Source organism: Silene latifolia, chromosome Y (genome assembly GCF_048544455.1).
Source record: "Silene latifolia isolate original U9 population chromosome Y, ASM4854445v1, whole genome shotgun sequence".
Lineage (NCBI taxonomy): Eukaryota > Viridiplantae > Streptophyta > Magnoliopsida > Caryophyllales > Caryophyllaceae > Silene > Silene latifolia.
This window is the reverse complement of record NC_133538.1, coordinates 44,727,294-44,749,592: the sequence shown is the minus strand read 5'-3', so window position 1 is coordinate 44,749,592 and position 22,299 is coordinate 44,727,294. Positions and strand designations below refer to the sequence as shown.

The window sequence follows — 22,299 nt, the reverse complement described above, 5'->3', positions numbered from 1 at the left end:
AACATGCATGGTTTGCAATCTCACGATAGCTCAAAGCACTTTGTCTTATTGCTCTTAAATTCTTAATCTTTGATAGCAAATTCCAACTTTCTTCTAATTTTGAGTTGCTACAGAAAACTTATGAGGCATGAGCACAAATTCCAGCAATCAACCATAACTCACATTCTCATCAATTGTATTCAACCAAGTCGAACGACACTAATACCAGCACAAGTTGAGAAATTACTCTAAAGAGCACTATTCGGAATGTATAATCATCAAATAGCTCCATTTCTACAAAAAAATTAAATAAAACAGTCCATCAAATGAATCTTTGCAGCACTTTAATTTCTATATAAGATTTATTCTTTCAGCAAAAAGTAGGAAAGTTTAATTTCGCTGCACATTTTGGAAGTAAGAAGCTCAGTGCCACAAAACATAAACGATTCATTGTCAGAGATTCTAGAAGTGTTTGAACTATGAAAGTCTTTTGGTAACCTTATGGATCGTGTATTCTGGTTTAGGTAAGCTGGAATTCTGTTAATAAGCCAAAAAATAACTATCGCGGAACATAAAAGATTATCCGAGACGGTCTCACATCAGAAACACAGCAATCCAAACTGTAAAAGTACCCGACCATTGGGCCATGTTCTTACTATGCCTATTGGTAAATGACGATGTGCTCTTGAAAGACGCTTGCCCTTTAATTTTTGTGCCACCGTTTTAGCACCCGTAAACCACATACCTCATCAACAATTTGCCACCACATACCATATCCCCATCGGCAAAGGACGAGGAGCTGAACATGGCGTATGCCCTTTAATTTCCCAACCACCATTTGTCTAATGGCAGCCTACCTTCCGAAAGAAGGACTCGTCAAACCATTAACCACTAATCCAATTAATTAAAAAAGTGACAATTGACAATCTACCTTGCGACACGATTAGAATCCAGCAACCAAATACACAACTACATTACCTATATGTTTAGTTCGAAGCAACACTGAAGCAACTCTGAGACACTGGCACTACATAAACTATGATCAGAAACAACATTAGTATGATTTAACACAAATAATCAAGGAATTAGACAACTTTATCTCTTTTTTTTAGTCCCAAGCAGAACTGAGACACTAAGAAACTGGCACTATGTAAACTATAATGAGAAGCAACAGTAGTATGATCCCACACATGTAATAAAGAAATTAGAAAATGATTTTCCCCATAACAGTTTTGCTACTGGCAAATCACCCCTTAAAGAAGACCCTATCCAATCATGAACTTCCAATGAAGCAACAAACAAAAAACATAAAAAGGCCACTTAACTAATAACGACATCATCTGAAAGCCATTATTTAAGCACAACAGCCTCGGTTTTGAACTGCAACAACATAAGCACAGAATGTCAACTACAAGCCCACAGGAAAACATAAGCACAAACATGTCGCTACTTCAGAAATAACTAAACGACACATTTCTAAGACCTAGAAATACAGTAATAATAGTAGCATAAAACTGACCAGCAATTACCAAACTCTCCACCGTCGCTCAACCCTTTCAACCACCGTGGATGTCGTCACCTGCAACCCTGACCCCCGATAGCTAGTCACTACCACCAATCAATAGGGATTACAATGTAAAACCAAATTAAAGTGAGCACATTAAAAATAAGAACAAAAAACACCCAACTTACCATACAAGCAACACCAAATACAATATGAGTAATGGGTTTGTGAGTGAATCAATGAACATCCATATTCAGACCAACCTATGATCCCACTAAAAGAATACCCATTGATCGGGAATAATATAGATAGTTTCCGATGTTTAATTGTGGACAATAAAACTTGCAATAGAATTGATAGAAATAAATTAAGCTGGAGAAATCGAGTTTGTTCACCTGAGTTTGTTCCGATCGCAATTGAAGGAGAAGGAAAATGAAAGACCAATAATTTTTGGTTAGCAGAGAGAGGCGATGAGAATGAAAGAGTAAACAAATTAAGGTTAGCAGGGGAAGAATAAAGAGGAATGATGAGTGGTAGAGAGAAGGAAGACTGTTCATCACATGCCAAGCACGGAGAACACTGCTCTACTGTTCATTGGAGAGTATTTTCCAATGTTCATACATTTAGAAGGGTCTTAGATATACGTGCTACTCTTATCAATTACGGAGTATCAATATGTACTAGACAGTAATTTGTAGAGTTGAATATTTCTATTTTCTTATCAAAATTGCTAAAAACTGTCCCCACATTATTAGTCTCGTCCTTAATATTCATTTAACTTTTCAACTAAGCCCCTCTCTAAATGTCTTTCTAACATTACTTTTTATCGGTAATTCGAAAATGAGTGACGGTGACCCATTTTACGATTACCTTTTTTTTATTACATCACGCCTTCTTTACGTATTTTGACAACATTGATTTTTGTATATTATTAAACGATAATTAATAACAACAATAATAATTAATAACCAATAACGATCAAATTAGAAACAAAAAATGACGTTTATAAACGAAAAACTTCAAAAGACCATAACTTTGTGCTCGGGGGTCCGATTTTGACGATTTTTTTTCAAATCGCTTAACTAAAGGGGACCCCGCAAAAAAAAATTATGTATCCGCCACTGGTTAATGCATGCCTATTCTACTACTATGTCCATGAACAATTGGTCTCCCTTGTGACGGGTTACCATTTGTGGCGGATATTTTGTGAGATAAAATGGTAACAAAATGGGTTAGTGGAGAAAGGGGACCACATGAATAGTGATGCAGAGAGAGAAAAAGTGGGTACTTTGTGAGGTAAAATGGTATCCGTCACTCAAGATGTGCCGTCACAAACAAGAATTTGTGGTCCATGAATTAGTGATAATGATTATGACACACAAAATTGCGACACAAAAATAGGACTCAACAACGTATCAATGTTCTCTTTAAAAAAAAGAATTTACCACTCGTGGATACGTATGGAATTATTTTAGATACCTAATGAGTCTAGGATACAATTTCAAACAATCAATGTTAATATATATAAATTGTCCTAATCAAAGGTTTTACGGGAGCTATGGTTAGGTTTGTGGGTAGGAAATTGGGTACTCACAACATTAAAACACCATGAGGGTATCTCTCGCTTTTGTGCTCACCCAGTCATATGGACCAAGCGAGTTGCCAAAACACGACGTCATGAGGTGGAAAATACGTGTAAGGCCTAGTCGGTCGAATGGACCTTCTAAGTATACAACATACTTTACCGAGGGTGAATAGGATAGCTTAAGATGACATAATACTGGCTTACGGAAAGCCTATGTCTTTTTTGTCTAATATAAGAAACAGAGACAATAAAAACGAACAAAAACGAAAAAAAGGAACACAAATTATTCTATAAGACCTATATTTAGGTAAGACTAACCCAATAGCATAAGGCCCAACAAAATTATTTAATAAAAATATGAAATAATACTTTTATTTTAATAACCTAATATTTTAAATTAACAACTTACATATTTAAATAGGTTAGTTTTCATTATAAAGTATAAATTTATCAAAATAAAATCAAAAACTTAATATCTCAATGTTTTTGCTTGGGCTTTTCTTTTTTTATTGGATCAGTCTTATACTATAAGACAGTGCTATAGGAGAGTTGCTGAAAAAGGAAAAAAAAAAAGTTAGAACACGAGCATAATACAGACGAGTACGTAAGAAATCAATATCAATCAACCCTGCAACTAAAATTCAAAGACCATGAAAAATTAGACAGTTAGCCTTGATTTTTGTGTTTGTTATAATTTTGCTCCTTCGAAGATAATGTGCACAGTGCATGCATGCCACGAGCCCACGACCAACTGGATTATGTTTTTGACGCAAAGTATGATTTAACAGAAGGACACTAATTGTGACATGCAAATAGACCCGATCCATAATTAAAAGAGTTTTTTTGTCAAAAATTACCTAATATTTACCTTATTTTTATAAATACTACCTAAAGTTTTAAATTTTGCGAGAAACTACCTAATATTTTTTTACTTTTGTCGAAAACTACCAAATTGAAATTAATGAGCAAATTCGACAATTTTTTTTCCAAATTAACTAAACTTCCGACAAATAAGTCAAAATGCCAAACAAATTAATCATAATTTTATCCAAATTAACCACAATCTCGGCCAAACTAGTCAAAATTGTAGTAAAAAAAAATTAAAATAAATGTGTTAGTAGCTAATCTAAACAATTGGCGGTGGTTAAATATAGTAAATAATGTATGTTGAATGCCAAAAATAATGTTTTCGAGTTAGAATTTTGTCTAATTTGATCGAATTTTTCAATTTGGTAGTGTTCGACAATAATCAAGAAAATTTAGGTAGTTTCTCGCAAAATTAAAAACTTTAGGTAGTATTTATGAAAATGAGGTAAATATTAGGTAGTTTTTGACAAAAAACTCTAATTAAAAGGTCAAATATATAAGATTATAAACAAAATTAAAGTCTTACCCTATAATTAAGTCTCCAGCGGAGTCGCCACTGTGTGATCCCTGAAAAAATCTCTTTTTTCGAAATATATATAAATATGGAGTCGCCAGTAGGTTTTATAAACAAAAACATACAAAAATAAGGTTAACGAAAAAGACCCCTTTTGATCCCTGGTATGGGGACTGATCCGTCACTCCGGTCTGAACCAAAGATTGCGGATTCGGGGGTAAAGGTACGACCAGGGAAAGTGTTAGGCACCCGGATCGCCCATCAAACTGACGGCCTCTACTATTTAATTGTAATATTGTATATTTGACGAAATTAATAATAGAATACGAAAAAGATACAAATTATATACAAAGAGAAATAAACTAGGTTAGTCAATATAATAACTAGAGAAAATAAATATAAATAAAAGACAATAAAAGAATTAGATAAAAAGAAAGAGTAAAGAAAAACTTATTTGAATCTGGTACCCATAGGCTTATGTGGATGTTGACTATTAATAATAATCGATTTTGTCGTAAATTATTGGCTCTTATGCGCTTATATGAAAACTGCGACAATTTATGTATGTAGTTTGATTTGAAATTGGGATAGAATATTTGAAACGGATGATATATGACGGAAGTATTTGAATTTGGGTCTGGTATTATGATCACGTCCTTGTTGATTCCTCCTGAAAATATTTTATTTTTGTCCTCCCTGTATTATGATTTCCATGGAGTATATTTATAGTGTGTGGAGTTTGGGGTTATTGAAAACTAGCAAGATAAGAGTTTGTCTCCTAATTCTACTTAGCTTTTCGTTCGGTGTGCTAATGTAGTTGCACGCAATACGTATCACTTTGGTGGTAATATTTTGATCTTCATAGGAATAAACAAATTTGGTTTTATCCCTTTGCATGTGGATAATTATCACTAGGACTGTTATTTTGACATGGGATAAATGGTTTGTCAGACTATTTCTATCCGGAAATGCCATACACCTTGACTGTTTGGTAAAATATTTTGTGTATTAATTATAAGGTGGGCTGCCTTATTTATTTGGGTCCATTAACAGAAAACGATTAGCAAGGTTTGGCTATAAAATGGGATATCAAAGTTGGAAAGAATGAAATGGATATTTTACTAATGGTTTTATGCCATTAATTAACAAAATGGACTAAGGGAAAATAAAAGAGTTAAAGGGTAGTTTTAGGCCATTTTAAATAGTTTATGGGGAAGTAAGTGTAAAGAGCCTTTAACTATAACAATGTCAATTTTCATTTAGTCATTTAGTTTTAGCCTTATCATCGGGTACCCGTAAGGCTAGGTAGACATTTTGAGGTGTCTACAGTAACACAAGAGACTTAATATAAACTAGAACGAAAACTATTAATATCTAGCCTTTGCTCCCCGGCAACGGCGCCAAAAACTTGATGATTTCAAATTATACCTCGCAAGTGCACGGTTGTCGTTGTGCAAAATTGAGGGTCGATCCCACAAGGAGCTAGGAAGATTACTAATCGTTTTAATCCTTAAGCTTAGCTAAGTCAACAATAAAAGGAAATGGTTTTTTGACTAAACAACTAAACTAAATAAAATAAATGCAAATGAACTAGAAATGGAAATTAAACAAGTGAATGAAAATTATGTAATCAATATTAAGAAAAGCCTAGGACCCGACTTCTCCTCCGACAATTGCTCCTACAAGGTTAAGTTCCCGCTAAGTGGTCGATTAGGTAGTGTTAAAGAGGATGACAGCTCTAATTCGCCAAACACTTCCTTTCGGTCTCGTGAGTGGACACCAGCAAACCTTTCCAACCCCCTCTCGGGTTCGAAGGTCGGGTACCTAAATCCGAGTTTCTACTCCCCCAAAATCATGCATTATCTCAAGGTTGCTTAAACTAGACTAGGTTCATTAATCTCCCGTCTCAAATCCGAGTCATCCAACTCCCTCTCTCGAGGGTCGATTTCAAACCCAAAATTAGGGGTGCTCTCCCAAGGTTCTCCCTTTCGGTCTCAACCAAGGTTAACAAAAGACATGCCAAAATCACACCATCCTCCACCTAATTGATTCTCACCAATGGTCAAGGGTCAAGGACAAAAAGATAATTCCAACAAGTCAAGAACTCAATTCAATCCCCTTAATTTTCCTTTTCCACCACCTAAAATGACCAATTAAATGAGTCTTAACCAAGTAGGAAACTCATGTCGGGGATAATCGAGTCCTAGTTAAAGGAGTACTCACTAATCATGGTTATTAAGACAAAATAAATTAGTAAAGATGGATTATTTAGGCATAAACATGGTGGGAGAATAAATTCCACTATTAATCATGCAATAAACCAACAAAAGTTATGAGAAAGGACAAATTAATCTAAGATGAACAAGAATTGAACCAAAAGACACAAACTTTAACACAAGAAACTCAAAGATTCAATCTTTAACACAAGAGAATCAAAGACTCAATCTTTGGGTGTAAACAACAACGGTTAGCAAGGAAAAGATGAACAAGAGAGAGAATGAAAATCAACAATCAAACAACAAAGAGAAGAATTTTAACATAAACAATAAAACAAAACTTAAGAGAGAAGCAAATGTAAACAAATGAAACCAAGGAGAGAAGTTATACCAATTCAATAGCAAAGAAAGGAACTTGGATTGAAAATAAAAAAGGAGAAACCTTCAATTTTCTTACAACCCAATTTCTAGCACTAAATATGATATAATTATTGAAGAACTTGTTCTAATTAGGGAAAGATTAGTAAACTAATTAGGAGAGATTCAAACTTGGTAAGGAAAAATTATAAAGTCTAGGGTTGTGTGTACAAATGGTTAAGGGTGGAGGTATTTATAGGTTGCACTACGATTAGGGTCAGATTACAAATGGGCTTTAAAACGCGGAGATGCACTCCCAGCCGGGCAACCGGCTGCCGGTCCTATGACCGGCTGGGAGTCTTCTGGAAGATTAATTGCATTTTCAAATCATCAGGTGGTCTCAACCGGGTGGCCGGCCGCCGATGCCTGACCGGCTGGGACTACATTGACTTCCTCTTGACTTCCAAGCCTTTATGGGTACTCCTAGCTGGGCAGCCGGCTGCCGGCTGCCGGTCTTATGACCGGCTGGGAAGTTCCTGTAATTTTGCAACATTTCTTCATATCTTTTGTCCTCCCAGCCGGGTAGCCGGCTGCCGGTCTTATGACCGGCTGGGAGTCTTCTGTAACTTCACCAAAAATTGTTGAATTGTATACATTTGGGGGTCCCAGCCGGTTGACCGACTGCCGGCCTACTGGCTGGGACTACAACTCAGCTCAATTTCCTCCTCTTTTCATACTTAGTTCTATAAAATCATCTTCTTGCATCAATTCTTCCGTTCCCGCCTCAATTCCTACAAGGAGGGCACAATATCATAGTCAAGGGACTCGGGGCACAAAAAATGCAAATAAGGACATATAAAACCGACTCAAATTGAGTCGGATGGTATGAAAATAAAGAGGAAAAGGGTGTAAATGAATCCTATATCAATATGTCTTATAACACATAAGAGATTGCAATGATATTTGTAGTAGGCTATTATTTAACTCATTTTATCATTTATGCAAAAATATAAAATTTAGAATTTTTGACAAATTGTTATAGATGATATAGTAAGACTAGCATTTATTAAAGTTCATAACTATGCTACTATATGATTTATGACAATTAATATATTGAGAAGATAAAAAACCTTATAATTCTATATGTTTTAAGCTCTTTACATTGTGAGATTTATTATTCTCAAAAAAAGAAGGAAAAAAAAAAAAGAGAGAAATAATTCAACATTATGCATTAATTTGTCGTTTCTTCTTTACTTACTAACTTTATTTTCCGGAAGACAAAACGACGTTCAAACTTTTACATAGAAAATTTAGTAAAAAATTTATACAATCTAATAAAAAAGCAACCTTAAGCATTTAATTTTTTGTACATGGTGTCATGAATTGAACTCAATGAAAGGTAACTTTTTTTAAAATCACATGTTTTTAGTATAAATCAAAATAACAAATAAAATACAATATAAAGTTTTGAAAATAAACCAAAATTGTCAAAGAAATAAGGCATTAACCAACTAAACATTTATGTATTTCAAGACTATATTTTTTAAATGGATAAACTAATTGCTCAGACAAATATAAACAATACGATAAAAATAACAAAACTAAAACAGATAAACCCGTGAATCTCACGGGTCACAAACCTAGTTACGTATGTGATAAGTCTTTTTATACGAAACTAATAATATCAATTTATAAGTTTTTCATATACATACACATTTTTAGATTTATAGCAGTTTTGTTTTATTTTAATTAAAATATTATAATTTAGTTAAAAAAAGATTATAATAATTACAAGATACGGAGTAATATTTTAGTTGAAAGATAATCAATACTATATACTCCCTCCGACCCAGACCAAAGGTAACAGTTACCTAAAATGGATGAACCATACAAAATGAAACATACTATAAATGGCATGTTTTTGGACAATATAATCCTTATACCCTCCTCATATTTACACAAATGCCATCATGTGGCCCACCCACTAACTCCTTATTTAACTCACCTAAACCCATTTAATTATATCCACTACCCATGTGGCCCACTCACTAATCTTTCCATCTTTACCCCTCCTTTTTACCTCTCTACAACCCTTATAAATGTCTAAACTTGTGAAAATTGGTAGCTTATGAACAGTAGGCCAGTAAACTTCATGCTTCTCACGTGAGATACAATATATGCACTGTTGCTCTTTATTCTTCTTATATTATTGATTCTCTCTTGCTTCTCTTCATCTCTCCTCCTCCTCCTTTCCTAGAGCTGGTTAGTCTCTACTCTTTCATTCTCCTTACTCTCTCCCTTTCTCAGCCACTCATTATTTCCCTTTAGTCTTCTCTTCATTATTTTCCGACATTCATTCATTCTCCATTTCTCTATCTCTTAATATGTCCTTATTTTCCTTTTCCAAGCTTCCCAGGTGCTCCCTTCAATTACCCATCGGTATTTTGGTATGCTATCGGTGCGGGGTCCATCAATTGGTTGATGATATCTGGGTGAAAAAACAATTGATAATCGATTACAATGGTTGTCGTTTCCCCTTCGTCATGCCGTCCTGGACATTCCAAGGTGATTTTATTTAATTATAGTGTTTCTTGATTGGATGTTTTCTATTTTAGATGATTGATTTTAGGATTTTATAGGTGGTTTATTCAGTTTTAGAGTTGTTTTTTGGGTTTTTTTGGTTCACTGATACCATTTCTTAGCTTATTGTTAATGTATAAGAACCATTGATTGCATTAATTGAACCATGGCCCCTTCTCTATTTCCCTTTCCAATTCTTAATTCGTTTCCTCCATCATTTGATTGTTGGTTGTTTTGATACAGGTTGTTTTAATACGAGTTGAGAAAATGCAATCGTCATTTATACGGGTTGCTTTGATTTGGTCTTATTATGTTGTATTCATCATTGATTTCTCTGTGTATAGAACGTCGGAGCAGAAAATGATGGCATCAATGGTGACTGAAAGTGACAAGTGACGGTGGAGCGTTGGCGGTTGTATCACACTTTCAGTTTTAGTTTACACTCACACTTCTTTTTTCCCTGTTCTGATCTTGTCGTTGTCGCTTTACTGGGTTGCAGGTCAGGATTCATCCTCCAGCCAAATCTGCTTTAGGGTTGCAGATCATTACTCGGGGATGCCGACTGCGGTGTTACTATGTGAGCACATTGCTTTGTCTTTTCGTTCAGATCTATTTGTGTTTAAAACCCACATCTTATTGATCTGTTTAGGCTTAATTATAATAGGCTTTGAATAAGTAAATTAGGGGATACTAATTGGTCATTTTGTAAAGGTTACTTATAGCTAATTATGCCTTTTGTAGATTGAAATTAAACGTTTTCTTATTTATTTAATTAAGTTACTCACCCTGGACTTAAAATCAAAAGTTTAGTGATCTGTTCTACGTTGATTCTAGTTTTTTATGACGATTAATTTGGGATTACATAGATAGTGAATTGTTCTGTTGAAAGTTAGCTTGAACTTTTTTTGAGTTGGTCAATTTGATTGGCTTCTAATTTCGGCCCGTTTATGCTTATTTTGTTATACTAACAGACATTCATTAATAGGGTTTTCCAAATTGGTGATCAATAGTAGAAAATATGAATCTTAAAAGAGGTTATCCTAGGACTGGATTATGTATTGTTTGAGATTTTTCTTACTTTTGATACTCATTTGTAGGTTGTATCATCTGAGCGTCATAATCCACAAGGGTGTCACTTGTGATGGGTCAACTAAGCAAGCTGTTACCATGATCATTTATTAAATTCAGGTAATCATACTATTACTTAACTGGTTTCTCTGTTCTTTAAATGTGAATGTTTGGTTCAGTGGCGTAGAGTAACCTAAGAAGGATGTTATTTGCAATTTCGCAGATTGTTTGTTCTGCTACTTACTTTAGTGGTGAACATCATTAAGTGCCACAGACTGCACAGTTCGAATTCAGACTATTCAAGGTCCATAAAAATATAAGGTATATGGCCCTTTGTCTGAGTCAAAAACCCACTATTATTCGTCTTTGAAACAGTGGAATAAAGTAACTCTGTTCATTATTATTCACCTATGGAACATGGTGAAAGGAAAAGGGTAAACTTACTGAGTTGGCTGTAAATAGATGAAGAAACATAAGTATAAGCACACCATTATCGAGTTGTTGGTGAAGATGATGATTACAATGTTGCTTTTGTCATTGATGGAGGGAAAGAGAGGCGGAGTATTATAATTTTTGGGGTATTGGAAACTTGATTAACACTGTTTTTATTTAGGCCATTAATCAGAAGCTGCAAAATACTTTTGTTGATGTTAACCATGCTTTTTGTAGAATAAATAATTACCTTGCAATATCCAGAACTCTGACCGTCACATGAACGAGTTCAACCAAAACTAATATGCCAAATGATAAATGACCCCTATGTCAGTTCTTCCCTTTAGCCGTTGGATCGTATTTGTTCAGTGTTTTTCAATGCCTTAATTTTGCAATTGGATAAGTTGTTTTTTTTACTCAGGTTCAATATCTCATCTGGTTCACATTTTCAGTGTGCACATCTGAGCGCGCATGCCGTATTCGAGTAGCATGTGTTCGACTACTATTGTTGTTCACTCTCACACCACCAAGACCAGGTGCGTCGGCTACAGAATTATATTTTCTCAATTTGTTTCCTCCATAAATTTTCTTAGTCTTTGTCACCACTATCCTTTTGGTCAATTGTTGTAATCACCTTAATTTGAACTTGACCATCACTGATCGATTTATTTGAAGGTTAGTTCACTTTCTTCTGGAAATATTATTGTCTATATACTTTGAATGTTCAGTACGATGCTTTTTCACATACTGATTTTGTCATAATACAAATATACAATTCCAGTCAATACCAATCAAATATTCAAATTACAACAAAATAAAAATGAAGCACTCTATATTGAATTGGAAAAGGATAGGATGTACCTCAACAAAAATTAGAAAAAGGTATGGAAAACATTTGAAAAGATGAGATCCTTTTTAGTGAATAGATGGTAAATCTGAGATGGAATACTTACCTAGTTGAGTTGAAACGCTAAAGGTATGCAGAATTAAAGTAGAATCAACTTAGAATTCAGAGAAAGAATAGATACCACCCAGATGAGTAATGAGTTAATTAAGTAGTAGTAGTACTAAATGATGACTGTATGTGTGAGGAATGAGGATCAGAAACGAAATGGGCAGGCATATTGCATGCAATGCAAACAAAAAAAGGAAGCACCCTCCCACGCTGCTAATAAATTGAACTCAGGTTATCCATGGTAATTTCAGGGGTTTGGAGTGATTAGCAATTGTCTGGAGCTGTATTCAGAGTAGGGATGGTCAATAAGATTAATGAATTCATCTTGATTTGCTTGTATTGCTTCTAATTACAAACTTCTTATAGCAATGAGAAGGCGTGAATGGTGGTGGTAAAGAGAGGGAAGGGTTGCTGGTAGTACAACCCTAAGCTATACGATTATACGTTTCATCAATTGCATTCAATATATGAAAAAAGATGTCATTTAATTGATCGGTGTATTTGAAGGTCTGAAAATGGTGGAAATATGTAACACCCCACGGTAATTGAAGAGGTCCAGTGATAGGCTTAAATGACTAGTGCTTAAAGGGATTGGAAGTACTACTCATATCAACAAAGTGTACTTTCTTTTATGGTCATCCATGCAAAAAGAACTCCAAAGTTAAGCGTGCTTGACTGGGAGTAGTCTTAGGATGGGTGACCTCCTGGGAAGGTTTCCGGGATGCGCATGAGTGAGGACAAAATGCTCTATAAAGGACCCGTGTTGATCTGTGGGCCATGTACACAGCCTGGTGAGCTATCATAAGTAACCGCTCCCGACCCGGTTTGGGCCGGGGTGTTACAAAATATTTGAGTCAAATCCTGGTTTGACCTCTATTAGTACAACCCTAAGCTATCTGAGCTTAATTAGTTTCGATTATAGGTTTTGGCGATTGCATTCAATTAGTTGGTTTATATGCGGGTTTTGGCTGATGTCTTGGTTCGTTCCTTGGTAACCTTAAGTAGCTACGATGATACGCGTAAACAAGTGTCAAAAGATTGTTATTTGATGGATTGTTATATTTATTGTGTTCTTTTTGGCTACAGATCTTTGGGTTTGAGAATTGCAGAACTTGAGGCTAACTCTGGGCTCCTCCCAATACTACGGCCCTAGAACGAGTTTCCTTAATTAATTACGAGTCCAAGTGAAGAAGAAAAAGAGAGCGTATGTACCGATGTACGTGCTTAATTTGTTGAGATTGAGAGGGAGGGGGTGGATAGATGAGCGCAGTTGGGGGGATGAAGGGTAGGAGAGGGGTGGGTACAGAGGTAATTGTGTTACAAAGAGATAGTCTCTACTTTATTTTTATTTTGTTAAGTTTAAGCGGGACGGACGGACGGAAGCAGAATTAGTCTATGCTTGACTTTGTTTGATTAAGGGGCGAGGGAAGGAGATGGACAGAGAAAGGGAAAGATCGTGTCTCCCTGCTTGGTTTTGTTCAGATTTAGAGGGATGAAGGGACAAAAAAAGAGAATTGGAGGGAGGGTGAGGATGTCCTTACTTGATTATATTCATATATAAGGAGGGGTTTTGTTACATTCTGCCCTTTTTAAATGATGTATGTTTGCATTCTGCCCTTTCCAATACCCTTAGTTGTTTGTGTTGTGGTATGCTAATATTTATAACATGTGTTATTAAGTGGTGTCGTACTTATAAATTAATGTGTCCACACTTGCTGTTGTATGGGGTGAGCATTGCACCAGTTGGTCTGTCTCCGAAGAGCGGTTTTGTTACAAGCTTTTAAAATGTTGCGCACGGGGCTCATTGTTGTTCAATGGGCATTATATAATATGTTGGCGTAGTCCGTTGGCTTTTTTTTTTTTGGGGTTGCTTACTTAGCCTTGACCAATGTTCACTATTTGAGGGGATATCTTAGGTGTGCTGTGTCTGCCCAAGATGAATAGGAACGATTCTATAGTTCGAGATATACAAGAAAAAATTAACCACATAGTGTAGTGGAAGAGGCGCTAAAACTATTTGCCCGTTTAGATGTTATCATGGCATCAACCCCCGTGTTCGGTTTGTTGTGTGATCAAGAACCTCTATAATTGGAGACACTCAGAATGTGACATTAGATATCAGGGGATCTGATTGGGCTGCTGAAACTAACTATGGGGAATCGGCTAGGAACCCAGATATACTTCGTATAATCATTACTTATATAATTATATGGTTAATGACTTAATGTGTCTTACATGACAAACCATCTTTTAAGTTTTCATGTTATATTTCGTATGGTACTTTAATTTTTTGCTTGCCTTTTCACTGGATTGGAATTGCAATTGCAGGAACAAACTTCAGTGAAATCTTTGAGAAGGCTGAGGAAGAGCAGTACAGAGTAAGCAATTGTGATGTCTATTTTGGTCATAAGTTCTCAAAAGAGGTGGTATCACGCAGTACTTTTTGTGAGACCGTTGTTTATTAACCGACTACTCATTATCACATTCTATCAAACCCTTATAAATTGTACGTTTCACAATTTTTGTACGTGAGAGCATGAGGCAGACTTTCACTTGTGTATGTTTTTTTTGTTTGATTTATTGAGCTTTGTGCCTTTTGACTTATTGTTGTCTTGTAATAGGCTAAGGAATACACAGGCGCATTAAGAGCATAACTCAATTCCATTAAGCAGCAAGCAATCAATGATTCTGCTGGCAGTATGGCCTCTATGGGTTCACTCGATCAAATTCATATATGGGAAAAAGAGTTAAATAACCTAAAATTGGATTTCGAGGTAACTTGAGTAAGCATTTAATCGGATTGCCCGCTTGTTGTATTTTTGCTCTCATGGTGACTTTGTTACAGAGAGAGTTAAAGTTGAGGCAACAAGAGCAGCAATCGTAGTAGAAGATCAAGCTCGAGTTTCTACTCTTATATCTGAAAAGCAAGACTTGGAATTGAAGCTTACGGAAGTAATGAAAAGTTCTTCGGATACTTTCAATGAGTTTGGGTGCTTAGTTTCGATAAAATGCATAATAGTATAGTGCTAATGGCCTTGGTGTCTTCCATATAGTTTTGACAAAATGTACTGAAATGGGGACCCTCAACCCATGGTATAGTGTGCTGGTACCCCGTTCTAAACCATACCCATTCCTGCGTGTTTGCCTGATGAAGCCTTTCCCTATGGCTCGTACCGCTGCTGGCTCACCCAGAATGTGGCCCAGGCTGGCAGGCCCCATGACATTTAACCCAGATATGTATAGGGGTCCGGTTTTGACTCTTTGTTTGGTAGTTTTGCTAACCAATTGTTTATGCTCTTTCAGTCGACCAGGGATGAGCATAAGCTCTTGTTACTTGGTCAATTGCTAGGGTTTGTGCCGATGCAGATAAATGGGTAGTGAGTCGGTGACCCATTTCCTCTATGTAGATATTTTGACCCTCACAAAGCAGGTGGTTGATTGCACAGGCACTCGAATGGATACTGGTGGATTGACCGACCTCTCATTGGCCATTAAAATTTATACTTGGTCCTTTCCCGTTCAATCATTCAGATTGTGGAGGCTGGATCTGTAAACATGAAGTTGAAGCCACTTTGTATGTGCTTTACTCTTTAATTTATCGTCTTGACATTTCTCTTTTTTTTTCCGCCGTATATAAGAAAAGCTGCGAAATTTTGATGCAGCGAAACATTTATTCGTTTAGCGTAGTTAGTCCTTAATTTGTTGCTTGCTTATCTCTTATTTCTTGAAATATCTTGAATGGGTAAAATTGTCATGTATCTACACTATCTACTGACATGTGCAAGGCTGTCTGTTTGAGAGGCTTGTGAATCTTCTGAAGTTTGAAATATGCAGATTTCTAGGAGTTGTCAGAATGATAATCGGGCCAGATGAAGTTTCCGCAATTTAGGGAATAATGAGCCAGTCTTGTATCAGAAAAGATTGGTAAGAATAGCGAGGTAGGACCGTCTCATATAAGTTGGCGAGTTTGGGACCTTATTTACGCATTATGCATTTTGTTACAGTTATGTTATTCTAATGGCTTTGGTACCGACTGAGTAACATTGCTCAATATAGTTCTTCAGGTACCAGCACTTGATATTTGAAGATTATTATGGAAAAGGGGAGCTCATCATTCTTGAAGAAGAATGATGTGTATGATGTCTTTAAATATAAATATATTAGAGTAAGAAAGCTCGACAGCCAAAACGACCTTGATCGTGTAAATTAATTAAACTTTTGTATCTTACATGAACTTTATTTGGTTCCCTTGAATTCCAGAGTATAATGTTATATAAGATTCATCATTTATTCTTCGTAGAGAAAATAAGTTTGTAATACAAGTAGCATTTTCAAGGATCAAGTATGAGTTAATCATTATATACCCATTTATTGCTCGTTGTGGTCGATAAATTGTGTTACATAGCGATTATAAAGGATAATGTAGATTATAAGTGTTCATGCTATTGAAAAATGTAGGAGTCTCGCAGACGCAAGTTTCATGACAAAGTATGTGGCTCTTAACATTTTCTTGCCTTAAAATAAAAGAACTTATAGAAGCAATTTTTTTTTTTTTTTTGACAGCAACAAATAACATAGCTTACAACAGAACTTCATGAGCAAGATTATGAGCTATCCTATTTACTCCCCTAGGACAGAAACTAAGAGAGCAACAGTGAAAGTGAGACGCAATAGACTCAATATCCTGGATAATACAAGTAATAGACGCAATAGGCTTTAATGCTATTGCTGGAGCGGTATAGAAGCAATTTAATGCTACACAAATTAAAAATTACTTATTCTCAACAACACACTACTTTAAGGAAGTCGCAGTTAACATTAGACGTAAACAGGATAGCTTCGACAATAGAACAAAACGCGTCTTGGATCTCCGCGCACAACGCGCGCGGAGAAACAACTAGTTTTCTTAAATAACCCATTTTTCACCATGTTACCTTTCTTCTGGGTCGAAGAGAGTATTAAATCCAGAAACCAAGGGACTTCAATGTAATTAAAGAAAGTTATACAAATTAATTATACTATATAGTTTTAAATCAATAGCACCATGTGATAGACCCGATTAAGGGATCTCAATGCAAATATTACATAGTTTGGGTTAAAATTAAATTATATAGAAGCTTGGTAATTTTCCTAAACATGGTCAATTTCCTTAAAATAAAATAATTAATTAAGATTGTCAATTTCCCTAAAATAAAATAATTAATTAAGATGGTCAATTTCAAAGAAACTAAAAGAAAGAAGATGCCATGTCATTTTCCTAAATATTTATAGAAGACTAGAAGATGGTCAATTTCCTTAAAATAAAATAATTAATTAGTATAAACATGCACACTTATAGTATTAATTATTATCATCATAAAATTATATATTAAATTTTAAATCTATGCAATTTTATTAAACTTTATAGTTTATTAGATGTATAGAGATGTTAATTATTTAACATACAAAAATATAATAAGTAGGTTATAAATAATTCAAGTTACAATGCATAATATATAAAATTGCACAATTCTTTCGATTTGATTTAATGTATATATGTAATATATTTATAAAAATATATAATCCTCTTAAAATTGCATGCCTAAATAGTAAAAATTATTTCGTCAGTAAAGAAAAGAATTGTAGTAACATTAGATATAGACATATAGTTATATGATAGTAATTACTCATTTGAATAGTAAAAGTAACAATATTATCAACGAGATTAGTGAGAGTGGTAGAAATAACGGGAGTAGTGAAATAATCAATATTAATGCGGCAATAGCGAAAGTAACAATAATTACGGCGGGAGTAGTGAAATTATCAATATTAATGCGATAGTAGTAACAGTAACAATGATTACGGCGGGAGTAGTGAAAGTAACAATGATTACGGGCAAGTAGTGAAATGTTATTACTATTGTTCCATTAATAAGAGTAAAATATTAATAGCGGGAATAGTGAATTTGTCTCAAAATTTATCTCATCGTAATTTTAGGATATGTTATAAAAATATATTAATGATAAATTTATGGGTTATGCAAGTTTAAGTAATTTTATTTAATAAAAAAAAAAAAATTAATGGTAAGTAGAGGTAGCCTGGGCGAAGCCGGGCACCAATACTAGTTATTTAATAAAATTGAATTCTTGTTTCCTTACTTAACCAGATTCCTTTTTGGAAGGAAAATTATTGAGAATTTTACTCTCATAAGAGTAAGGGGGATTTTTGATTGGCTTTCCTGCAATTAGTTAAAAAAAAAACTAATTTAATGGAGATTAAATTGATGTCCATATAGTTAATTGGAAAATGATAAATACAGCTCTAAGGGCTGTATTTTAAGTGCCAGAAAAGGAATGAAAACCTTAAATCAAGCATTAATGACATCAATTTACGCGTAATTGTGTCTTAAATTCCTAATTTAATTCCATTTTGGGAAGTAATTTAGTTCTTAAATACAGCCCTAAGGGCTGTATTTATCATTACCGTAATTAATTATATCCAATCTATTGCTTAGGTAAAAAAAAAAGGTAATCCAGAATATAAATAACCTTTTGTTTGTGATTAATCATCTGAAAACATATTACCAAGTTACTTACTCGGGTGTTACTAGATAACTCGTATATGATCAATTGACACAAAGAACAAGTCGAAATGATAGGTCGATCTATCGTGCTATACTGAGATACAAGGTTTAGGTATTTGTATACCGGAAGATTGGCCATGAACATTAGAGCAATTTGATATCGTACTAGCTTGGTATTTGTAGTAAGCAATATTAATGTCCTTCAACTCGATCCCCTTGCATGGATTGCTTCCGCTGCATTGTAAAACTACCGCAGTGTTTATCTTTGATGTCCCGTGTACGTTTATAAACTTGATGTCCTTTATTTGCACTCGAGAATTACCCTTTAATTTAAAAGAATGAAAAGAAGATATCAATTAATTATATATAAACAATGATAATATGTCAATGAGAAGACGATATAAAAAGTAGTTTTCCACATACAATATCAAAATTTATATTTAAATTGATTTATGACAAGTAAAAACATGTTTATGTTAATAAAAATTTAACAATGTCATGTTCTTTACATGTTAAAAGATAATATTCCGATCCATAGTTGAGTTCAATGTTTCTTTTCCATTTTCCAATATATTTATATTATTTTTACAGAAGTAGTATATAATCCATTCAATTTTGAACAAACTTAAGCTAGTCAGTTTATTTTTTCCAAAAATCCAATTAATCTATAATAAATTTTTTTCTACTTCTAGCGATTTCAAAAAAAATACCTAGTGATGTGTTTTTACTACAATGAATCAAAATGGAGTACTTCCTCCAAGGACTCCAACCACACATATTTTTCCACTTTCCTATTTATGTAAAACTTTTATTCTTCCTATTTCTTTTACTTCTTTTTATGGATTTCTTTTTTCTTTTTAAAATGGATTTTTTTTTCCTTTTAAAATGACCAAACTATCCTAAACCCATCACATATTTACAACATATACCCTAATTAGGCTCTACTATTTTCTAAACTGAACTAAATTAAAGTGAGTACAGCTGAACTGAACAGAAGTGAATGAAACTAAACTAAACTAGAGCTGAAATTAATTTCAAAAAAACTAGTCATTAACATAATATTGGAATACATCCACCTAACTTTGTTTCTCTAATTATAAGACTGTAATTAAAACTGACAACTATCCATAGAATAAATTATTGGAGGGGTAGCAATCACAACATCAACATCAACATCCAGCAGTAGCATATTGACAATTGACCAATGTAATTTAAATGGTAGTCAAATAATTTTTACAACATAAAGAAAGTAACAAATTACGGAATAAAATCAAAATTTCTCACATACCTGTCGACAAGTCCTGGACGGGCAATAATTTTGGTCGAAAACGATGGGATTATCGACGTTCCGAAATGAGATATCTTGGTACGTAATATTACTTACTGTGCCAGACATGTCACTAGCCTTGGTTTTAATCCTCAACCCATTTGTAGTATCAAAAAGTCTACATTGTCTTACCACAACGTGTTCGACTTGTTCATTTTCGGACTCACCCAAGCTTCCAATGCTAATACCATGACCCGGACCGCAAGTGACCCCACTGACAGTAATATCCTTACTACCGCGAATAAGGGCTACACAATCATCTCCCGACTCTATGTTTGTCTTTAAGATATTAATGCCATTTTATTAGGCGAGATATTAGCCCATATAATATCTCGTCATATCTTAGTTAATATGTCAATGATTTAGTCAATATCAGTTTTGATATGATCCTAATTTATAGGATATTCTGTACTATATAAACCTTGTTATTCTAATGAGAAAGGCAAGCTTGGACGATACAATTCGTAACATGGTATCGAGCCAGTCACACAATTCTCTCAAACCCTAAATCTTCATTTTTTTTCACCATGTCGACTGGTGGCGGCGAACAAATCTCCTCCACCGAATTCAAAATCGATCCCCTATCACCATATTTCCTTGGCTCCCACGATGTGCCAAGCATCCAAATTTCTAATGTTAAATTAACAAGTGCTAATTATGAGGACTGGAGTCGTTCGATGCGAATGTCTCTCAAATCCCGTCGCAAGTTTGGCTTTTGTGACGGCTCTATCACACAACCTACTGACAAAAAATTGCTTGAACAATGGGAGGTTGTTAATTGTACCATTGTTCAGTGGCTGCGACATTCGATTGATGACTCGGTTCTTGCCAGTGTTCCATATGTCGAGGAAGCAGCTGTTTTATGGAAGGAATTGGAGGATCGTTTTGCGGTTGTTGATGGTACGACCATTCATTCTCTCAAAACTGAACTCGGGAATTGTAAGCAGTTGAAAGGTATGTCTGTCACTACATACTATGGCAAATTAAAATCGCTGTGGGATGCTCTCGCTATTCATGAGCCTCCTTTCGCTTGTAAATGTGGTAAATGTACCTGTGAAATTTCGTCCCAGGCTGTTCAGCGTCTTGACAATGAACGGCTTCATCAATTTTTTATGGGTCTTGATCCTAGCTTATACGGAACCCTTCGTAATCAACAATTCCAACTAGACCCGTTACCCACTCTCAATCGTGGGTATCACGCCGTACTGCAGGCCGAGAGGTTGCTTCTGGGTGATGCCTCGGCCTCCTCCGAGGTGTCTGATGTTATGGCGTTTGCCATGCCGGGTGCTTCCCGCGTCTCTGCTGACCTGAAAGCTCTCCGTGAGCAAGAAAAAATGGAGCGGCGTAAACTGTTTTGCACCCACTGCTCCGTTAAGGGTCACGACATTCAGTCTTGTTTCTTTAAATTAAACACGTTTCCGGATTGGTGGGGTTCTCGGCCCCGCACATTAGCTGAATTCCGCCGTAGCAGAGGTGTTAATGCCGGGACTGGTACAAGCGGCGCTTCTGGTGGGTCTGGTGCGAGCACTTCAGGCGCTACTTCACTTGTTCATGCTAATGTTGTTCATACCGCTGCTTCTATTGCTTCCTCGGATCGCTTGTCTGGTAAGTGTATGCCTTGGATTATTGATACCGGAGCTTCTAACCATGTCACAGGTGACTTGACACTCTTGACGGATTGTACTGTGATACCTCCACGGCCTGTTGGGCTGCCTAATGGGCAGCGTATATTAGCCGCACAAATGGGCACCGTGTGCATCAGTGATCAAATTACTCTTCGTCGGGTTTTATTCGTTCCCAATTTGACGTGTAACTTAATCTCTGTATCTCAATTAACGAATGATGCTGATTATATTTTACAATTTGCTAAGGATTCTTGTATTATACAGGACCGTTCCTCGAGGATGACGATTGGAGTCGGTGAGCTGCAAGATGGACTGTACTTCTTCGGTGCGATGGAAAAGCCCTCGGTGTTGCATACTGTGAGCACAGTGGGGACTTATGATTTATGGCATCGTCGACTTGGTCATCCGGGTGACAAAGTAGTTCAATTTATTCCCTGTGTTCGTCCTTTTAATTTGAATAAAAGCTCGGTGTGTGATGTGTGTCACCTTGCTAAACAGTCTCGTCATAGCTTTGCTTTAAGTAACAATACCGCCACTGATATTTTCTCTTTAATACATTGCGATCTTTGGGGCCCGTATCGCACTCCCTCGTCCTGTGGTGCTAAATACTTTTTGACGATTGTGGATGATTACTCACGATCCGTTTGGGTTTATCTCTTGCTTGCTAAAACAGAGGTCACCGACATGTTCATGAATTTTCTATCCATGGTACAAACACAATTTTCTAA

General features: G+C 35.4%; 1 long non-coding RNA gene across 1 annotated transcript; it reads right to left on the bottom strand.

The window, feature by feature from the left end:
- On the bottom strand, nt 1-2,120 carry LOC141626778 (uncharacterized). Its single transcript, XR_012536358.1, has 3 exons — nt 1,879-2,120; nt 1,499-1,566; nt 1-1,359 (listed from the first exon to the last, which is right to left on the bottom strand). It is a non-coding gene; the product is annotated as an uncharacterized LOC141626778 (long non-coding RNA).
- Nucleotides 2,121-22,299: the final 20,179 nt, after the last annotated feature.